The sequence below is a fragment of the Typopeltis vanoorti genome, chromosome 22 (genome assembly GCF_054136105.1).
Source record: "Typopeltis vanoorti isolate ZY-2024b chromosome 22, IOZ_Tvanoo_1.0, whole genome shotgun sequence".
Classification (NCBI taxonomy): domain Eukaryota; kingdom Metazoa; phylum Arthropoda; class Arachnida; order Uropygi; family Thelyphonidae; genus Typopeltis; species Typopeltis vanoorti.
In genome coordinates this window covers 7,854,119-7,863,806 of record NC_143570.1, presented here as the reverse complement: position 1 = coordinate 7,863,806, position 9,688 = coordinate 7,854,119, and positions in this window count along the sequence as shown.

Genomic DNA, 9,688 nt, shown 5'->3' with positions numbered 1-9,688 from the left:
AACTAAGCAATTTAAATTTAGAGTTACAAGGTAGAGATAAAAATTTAATTGACATGTTAAGTTCAATAAAAACTTTCCAACAATACTTACTTTTATTAAAGAAAAATATAAATGACTGCGAATTTAGACAGCTCCCATATTTATTAAAATTTTTTGAACAAAATTTTGGACAACAGTTTGTAATCAATCTGTTGTCTTTTCTAACTTTGGTTTTCAAAATAGAGAAATAAATATTTTATTCCAATATATATATATATATTTTTTTTTTGTTGTATCATCATCATCAAATTCCTGCCATGTACCCTCAAGGGGTGTACAGGATATGACAGTACTACACGAAAAAATTACATCATTATTAATTTCCTATCTACAATTTTCCTCCAAATCAGTCTGTTACTTGTCAAGACTCCAACATTATCAGATCTTATATTTCTATCGTCTAAAGCACTTTGTATCGTATCAATCCACCTATATCTTGGCCTTCCTCTGGGTCGTTTTGCTGCCACCCTGGCAGAGAACACTTGTTTTGCTAATCTTTCCTCTCCCATTCTATTTAAGTGACCATACCATCTGAGATTAGCTCTGCTAACGCATTCCTGGATGCTGACAATGTCAAGTTCTTTCCTAATATCCTCATTTTTAATATGATATTGCCATTGATGCCATCTGTTCACGCCTCTAATCTTTCTCAGGACTCTCATATCTGCGGTCTCTAGTCTTTGGTCAAGTGTTTTACTTCTGACCCAGCTCTCAGATCCATAAGTTAAAATTGGTTTGAACACAGTCTTGTATACAGCTAATTTAGTGTTCCGACTAATTTCTTTCTTATTCCATATGAATTTATTCAATTGACTTCCCACGATACCAGCTTTGCTGATTCTGTTGTCTATTTCTATATTTAGTTTACCATCTTCAGTAAAAATTGTGCCTAAGTAGCTGAAATGTTTTACTTGTTCCACAGTTTCTCCATTCACAACACAGTTGACATTTTCAATGATTCTGCCTATTTTCATTGTCTTTGTCTTTTTATTGCTGACCTTCATACCATATCTATTACAACAGCTATTCAATTTAGTCAGAGAATCTTGCAGACTTGTAGCGGATTTATTTAGAAGTATAACATCATCCGCATAAAGCAAAGAGCTGACATTAACATCTCCAATTTTGATATCAGGTTTAATACCACATTCCTTCATAATGTGATCCATATAGATAATAAATAACAGAGGGGATAATGTACATCCTTGTCTCACACCAGATTTAACATTAAACCATCTTCCTGTACTTCCTTCAATTCTAACTGCTGACTCACAACTCAAATAAAGACTGAGTATTGCTTGATATAATGCCCCATTGACACCATATAACTGCAGCGTATTGAATAGCTTCTCTCTTGGCACCTTGTCATATGCCTTTTCCAAATCGACAAAACTTAAATACAGATCTTTGTTATATTCCCATGCTTTCTCGACTATTTGTCGTAAAGTGAAGATCTGATCCTGACACAGCCTCTATTTGGCCTGAATCCAGCTTGTTCTTCACCAAGCTTTTCTTCCACAATTCTTCTCAACCGTTTCTCAAGTATACTTGCATAGATCTTGCCAGGAACACTCAGTAGGGAAATACCTCTGTAATTCTCACATTCAGTTTTATTTCCCTTTTTATATATGGGTACTATGAGAGCTCTACTCCAATCATCGGGAATTCGTCCCTCTGTCCAGGCTTTCTGAACTATGCAGTGCAGCCACTGTAAGACTCTTATACCACCATACTTCAGCATTTCTGGTCGAATATCATCTACTCCTGCTGCCTTTCCACATTTCAAGCCTTTGATGGCTTTTTCTACTTCAAGTATGGATATGTATTCCTGACTGCATGCCTGGTCAGTGTTTTTTATCACTGTGCTGTCATCACTGCTTGTTTCATTTAGCAGTTTTTCAAAGTAATTACTCCATACTTCAAGGATATCTTTTTCTCCTGTTTTCATTTCACCTTTATCATCTCTAATTCCTTTTACAGCACTCTTTCCTCCATTCCTAAGCTTTCTTCAACAACCCCCAGAATATTTTGCCACCTTCTTGATATTTATTTTCTATATTCTTGCCAAAGTCCTCCCATGACTTTTGTTTAGCTAGTTTTACACACTGTGTAGCTTTCTTACATTTGTCTCTGTATTCTGTAAGAGTAAAAGCTGACTTATTTGCCAGGAACTTTTGATATGCTTTCTTCTTTTCCTTCACTGCCTCTTTAACTTCCTGTGTCCACCAGGGAGTTCTGATTTTTTTATCTTTGCACACAACCTCACCACATGCCTCTCTGGCAGAATCAATCAATGTTTCCTTCAGAGTTTGCCACTGAATCTCCAAGGTTTGATTCCTGTTCTCAAACTCTTTCGTTTGTGTATTTTTTTTTTAGTTGTTTATTTGTGCATAATCAGATATTAGGTTGGGGGAATGTGATCTATATAAGAGAGTAGATCGCCAAATAACTTTTTAGAAAAGTAGCTTGCATAGTAAAAAAGGTTGAACACCACTGGCATATACAGAGCAAATGCTAATTTACTTGCTAAGTTAGAATCTCATCTGTTTAACTTATTTGTTTTGGTAACTCCAATTATGTCAATGTGGTACTTCCAATTCTTCTGGCAGTAACATCTTTTTTGTTGATATTTCTTACATTCTTTTTCATATCTGCTTCTTTAACTTCTAGGGGTCCATGATGTCTGGATTTTTCTAACCTTGCAAACAAATTCACCACACATCACCCTAACAGAATCACTCAGTGCTTTCTTTAGAGACTGCAAATGAATTTCCAAGGTTTTGGTTCTTGTTTTCACACCAAGTCATTTTTTCCTAGAACAGTCTATAGTTCAACTCTGAAAGTTGTCTTTTATTCTTTTTAAAACATTTGCACACATTCTCTTTTTCACTGATATTCCACAGGATAAAGTTTAACTAGCTGAACACCACCAGGTTAAATACCTCAGCTATTTTCTTTAGAGAACCAAGAAGAACAGTTAAAACAGATACTAGAACAAACTCCAACTCATCAGAATTAAATACAGACACCATGATATAAGAAATATCAACAGAAAAAACGTGAAACTGCCAGAGGAATTAGAGAAGCACCACGCTGAGGTTACCAAAAAAAGAACTCAGTGGAAATAATGTGGTTCAAACCATCTTCCTGTACCCCCTTTAATTTTAACTGCTGATTTAAAAACTCAAATACAGACTATATAATGCTTGATATAATGTGATTTACACCATATAACTGTAATGTTTGTAACAGTTTTTCTCTTGGCACATTGTCATATACGATTTGTAGTAGAAGTTCGGTGTAGTGGTTGAGACAGTTGTGCCCTCCCGCGATGAGTCTTCGGACTCCTTGGAGGTATCAGGAATAATATTAATATTATATTATATGCCTTTTCCAGATCTAATATTAAATATAAATTCTTGTTATAGTCCCATGATTTCTCAACTAGTTGTCTTCAAGCAAAATGTGACTACCTCTATTTCATTTGAATTCAGCTTGTTTTTCACCAAGCTTTCCTTCCACATTTTTTTTTTTTTTTTGCCTTTTCTCAAGTATAGGATTCGATGACATCACCATGTGTCTTAAAGTAATGTGCAAGGTGGTGATAAGGCTGTGGCTACAAATTATAGGCAATATATCGAGAGTTGTGGTTAAAGTATTGGAGAGATTAGCGAGATGAATGGGAATGGACAACAGACTTCCAAGTTGGATCAGCGACTGGCTGTCAGCTAAGTTATAGGCCAATCTGTATAAGAATATAAGAAATCAGAAAGTTGTATATGGGGGTGCAGTATCCTGAAAGAGGAAGGGCACATTGCACAAGTTGTCACACTGGATAATGGTCACTAGTGGCATGTATTGGTATTGGGACCATTGTTGTTCAAATTGTATATTAATGATATTGGGATGGATTTAACTGGTGATATGCAGCTATTTGTGGATGATGCAAAATTGGAGAGAGCAACACAGAGTCAAGCAGATGTAATGGCCCTACAGGAGGACTTGAATAGATTGCATGGACAGTTAAGTGGAACTGTCAGTTCAATGTTGTAAAGTTTTAAGGTAAGCAAGCAGTGATGAGATGCAAAGAATATACTTGGTGGGGAAACTTTGAAGGAGGTAGATGAGATGGGAGTGGTGGGGAACAAGGACCTGAAATTTAGAGCACACACTGCACAAGTTGTCACATTGGATAATGGCAATAATGCAAAGGACCTTTTCATGCAGAAATAAAGAAGCTATGATTCTGTCGTATAAGGCCTTGATCAAGCCTCATATGGGCAACTGTTCACAGATTTGGTCACCGATTTCATGGTCAAGAGGATATGTTGGAAAGGGCCAGAGAAGATTCACACAGGTGACAGTGAAGTATGAAAACAGATTGAAAGAATGTATTTGCATGCAAAGCCTCATGAATAGGAGGAGGGAGGTTATTATTGAGACATATGGAGATTAGTTGGTGAGTGGAATGCATTCTACAGTTTTGCTTGAGTCTATGCAGCATAGTTTCTGTGGCACTACCTAATGGGTTTCATTAGGTTGTGCTGTTTTTATCCCAGTTGTCTCTAAATGTACTATTTGTTGACAAATATATTACACAGACTGCAGATGTCTTTGTACTTTATTCAGTGATACAATAAAACTACTTGTTTTCCTTGCATCTGCAGAAGAGTGGCTGTTGGGGAGGGCATGTTGTTCACTATATAGGGACAGCTGTTTCCATTCTTTGGACAGTATACATATAAGGAGTAAAAATTTATCTATTCCTAACTGAATAAGAATCCTTCTATATTCTATAACAAGAATACATCTGATGAAAGTCAACAAACTAGAAACATATGTGGGAAATCCACATGCTCTAGTGATGAGTTTCCTGAGCCGCTGTCAAAAAGAAAACTGCATTTGATGAAATTTGCATTTTCAAAGATGTAGTGAATAATTCGCATGATGATTTCAATCAGGATTTCAATTCAAAGAGCAGTTCCAACAAGTAAGATATTTCAGAAAGTAAGGTTCCTGGTAATGGAATCTAGTAAATAATGTGGCAGTACCAGTTCAGGAGCACAATAGAGAAGATGAACTACTTTTACCACTTGATGCAAAAAATCCACCTGCAGTGTATTCTGCATTTCTAACTGATAGCCTAACGGAATTTATAGTAAGAGAAACTAACATATATGCAGGTCAGTGCTTATCTACAACTCAGGATTGCAAAACTCCAGGTTAACAAGTGAATTCTGAGAAACGGATAGCTACATTCAAAGAAGAAATTTTTTTAGACTCCTATTACTTATTGGGGTAATACATGTTCCAGAAATGCGTTTATACTGGCCAAGAATTCCATGTATGCAAACTGGAGAATAAAGAATGCCATGCACAAGAACAGATTTCTGCAATTGCTGAAGTACTAGCATTTTTGTAACAATGATGTAGAGATTAGTGAGTCTGTATAAAATATGGGAACTGCTAGAAAGAACTGGTGTGGGAGATTGGTTCTTTCACCAATATATTCCCAACAAGACTCATAAATATGGCATCAACGTGTACAAATTCTGTTTACCAACTGGCTACACATACATCTGAGTGTATTTAGGTAAAGGTGACACAGTATGGTCGGTGCCATGCTCATTCCATCACTTTGAAATTGCTCAATGACCTCTTGAATACAGGAAGGATTTTATTTGCAGATAATTTTTATACAAGTTTGGCACTTGCTAAGGAACTTCTCTTTAATGGAACAATCAGGGATGCTAGAGTTGGACTTCCAGCAGAAGTTATGTTGAAGAAACAGAAACGTGGAGAAATAATAGCCATGGAAAACAAAAAAAAAAAGGCATGAAAATACTGAAATGCACTGACAAAAAAAAAGATCAGTAACTATGTTGACAGCTTACAGAGATCATCGTTGTGAGTTAGCAGAGAGTGCAAGTAAGAATAGGGAAGGGCAGCAAGTATAGCAACCAGATGCAGTGCTCAGCTATAATGCTGCTAAGAAAGGTGTCTATCTCTCAGACCAGATGGCATGTTATAATTCCACTCTCAGACAGTACTCTTTGGAACAGCTCTTGTGAATGCGTGGATTATTCACAGAAAATTCAGTTCTAAAGGAAATATTTCCATTTTCCAATTCAGAGAGATAATCATAAAATAGATACAGGGGAGACTATATCTAAAGAGATTACAATAAAAAGGCAAAACATTCATCAGTTAAGAAAAATGAAAGGCCTGTCATGCAAGGTCGGTAAGTGCTGCAGAGAATGCTATTGAAAATTTTCAAGAATTGGTGGAAAGAAATTGGCAGATCAGAAATCTCAAGGTGACAACATACTGTATAAATTGTGATAGGCAGCCTCCCATGTGTTTAATGTAACTCATACATGTGAATAATTTACTACTTTTAAAATAATATAATGATTTAGAGTCATGTTATAGTATCCATAAATAAATTTTTTTCTATGAATAAGCAAAATAGATATTGTGAGGAACAAAGAGATATTGTATAAGGAACAAAGAGCTTCCATAGCTCAGTCAGTATAGACGAAGTCCTTTGGTCAGAAAGACTTGGGTTCAATTCCCATCCAAGACGTGAGGAACCTTTATCTGGTCTCTTTCGACTAAAGACAAGAGGTTTTTTCATCCCCAAGAACAGACAACACAGACTTCTACAGTCATAACAACTGTTTACACCTCCTCAACGTCAGACTCTGCAACAAGCCAGATGGGATTTCCCATAGTTACATAATCATAATGGACTCTGCACCAAGTGGGATAAAAGCACTACAAAGAGGAAGAAGTCTGTATAAGGAACAAAATTATTTATATATTATATTACAATGGAAAAAAAACAATCATTAGAAAATAAAAGAATTATCAAAAAATGAAGTGAAATATATATAAAAAAAAGAAAGAAATACACATAAAAAGCACAATAAATTGTACAAGATGATTTTCTCCCCCGTCAACTCGCATGTATTCTTGCTACACTCACAAGAATCACCTGATCAGCATTATTAGATCATAGGACAAGCCTGTCTCTGTAGTTATTTACAATCACTGTTTCTTATTGGTTAGTGATTTATTTTTTGCAAACAAATCCCTTTCCATCTATTCATGTTTTTTTTTTTAATTATGCCCATCATAAATGCAAATATGAAAGTCTAGAGTTTATAGGATCATGTATTCTTCACTCTGCCCACAGATACTTATAACACAAGCACACATAATATCACAGATGTAAATTATTCATAATCCATTTAATAGTACTCAAATTCTTTTATTCATGCCTATTCTTTCTCTTCCTTATATATGCTATTCTTTACATCTTTTAGTAAAAAAAAAAGTATAGTAACTAATAATCAAATATATCTTTCTGTATAATTGTTTTTTTTTAATATATTCTGAAAAAAACATTCCTTTTCACCTGTTCCCCCCCCCCTATGTAGGATTAGTTACAATCGAAGAAACAGTCACAAAAAGTAGTACATCCGATGAAACTCAAGATATGAATGAAAATGCCGATATTTCTGCTCGCATCATCAGATGGTTAGGTTCACAGCGAAATAGCTACTATCCTCTGGACGTGAACATGTTAAATATATAAGTTTGTAGGCTTTCTTAACTAATTTGGTATGAAGAATGACAACGAAAACATGAGTTTCATCTTAACTAGGAAACCTATAGAACAAGTAAAACATTTCAGCTTTTTAGGATAAACTTTTTCGTGAATATAGTAAATTAAACATGGAAATAGAACAGAATAAGGAAAAGCTAGTATGGTAGAGTCGAATGAATAAATTCATGTGGTATAAGAGAAACAGTGTTGAAATTAATTTTTAATTATGAACTGAAAGCTAGGTTAGAAAAAAAACAGTTATCAAAGACCATTCATATGAGAATTATAAGAAAAATTAGTGGAGTAAATAGATCTCATCAATGGCAGAATCATATTAAAAGTGAAGATATTAGGTTAACACTGTTAGCATTAGGGATGTGTAAGCAGAACTCCCAGGTGGTATGTGTGATCACTTAAACAGAATTGGAAAGGAAAGATTAGCAAAACAGGTGTTTGATGCAGAAGGCCATAAAAAAAATTTTTTTTTCAATATAAAACAACAACAACAGAAGAAAACCAAGATATAGGTGAAGTGATGCAGTCAGAGGGGCATCAGAAGGCTGAAATACAATATTTCAGCCTTCTGATGCCTAACCTATAAAAGGCACATCGCCAACCTGTCCAACAAACTTGGAACGAGAAACAATATTATTTCAAGGCTTGCTAGAACAACCTGGGGTTGTGATGCAGAAGTCCTAAGGTCGTCTGCACTAGCCCCCTCGCATTCTCTGCAGCAGAATATTGTGCCCCTGTCTGGGAAAGAAGTGCACACACTAACATTATAGACTCTGAGCTGAACTCTGCCATGGCACAATTAGTGGGACAGTGAGAAGCACCCCCTCTCTCCTGGCTGCCTGTCCTATCCAACATTGCTCCACCAAACATACGGAGAAGACAAGCCTCGATTAAAGAATTTAATAAAGCAACAAGCAACCCACTCCTGCTCCTGCACCAGACTCTCATAAATTCACTTAGTCTTCACCTAAAATCTAGAAAGCCTTTCTGGTCCATGGACGAATTCTCTTCAGCTGCTCTGCTATCAACACCTGACATGTGGAGAGAATACTGGTCCAACAATCTCCCAACAAACGGCTTCCTGGTAGAAGATCCCTGTGCTCTGCAGCCTGGTTTCTCTTCCTGGTAGAAGATTTGGTCATCAATCAACAGGATCAGAACTAACCAGGACAGATGTGGCTACCTACTACATAAATGGAGGCTGTTAGACCACCCTTATTGTGATTGTTCTCCTGTAGCTCAGATGATTATTCATATTGTGAATGACAGCCAAAGGTGCCAATTTCACGGTGGAGGCCTACAGGACATCCACAAGGTGACAGATGAGGCCTTGGGTTGGCTTTCCAGACTGGACATTGACCTGTAGTTGTTCTGTATTCCTTTTGCCATAAGAATAAATAAATAAATAAATTCTTTATGTCAGCCAGTTTCTCTAATAATTTCAAAAACTTTTCCACTTCTTTTTTAGAACTTTATGTGGGACCATAGGTACGAATAAGTCTTATTGCCAAATCATTTATTTTAAAAACTGCCTATATTTGAAATTACTTGTTATTCAAGAAGTTTATCTTCATGTTTAGTGTATCAATTCTATTGCCATACCTTCCGTTCTCTGATCCCTATTTCTGGAATATAATATAACACAGTTATTAGCAGATCTCACCTGTTTTAATCCTCTCTGTCTCAGTAACACTAAGTATGTGAATAGTGTACTTTCCAATTCTAGTTCCCCCCCCCCCCATGGATGCTGCTTACAATGATGGCACCATCTTTGATTCTGTTGACTTAGTTTGAATTTGTTCTAGTAGCTGACATTTCAGTTTGCTCTGGTTCACAGATGAAAACAGTGGGGATATTGTTTAATTCAGTGATGACCCAGTTAAACAAGGTCCTCATATATATAAAAACTTTATTATACATACACATAAGGAATGGAATATTCAAATGTACAGATGCTCAACAAATTGTATTGTACTATCATTTGTAATTCTTTATATGGTTTAATTAGTCATATTTCTGTGA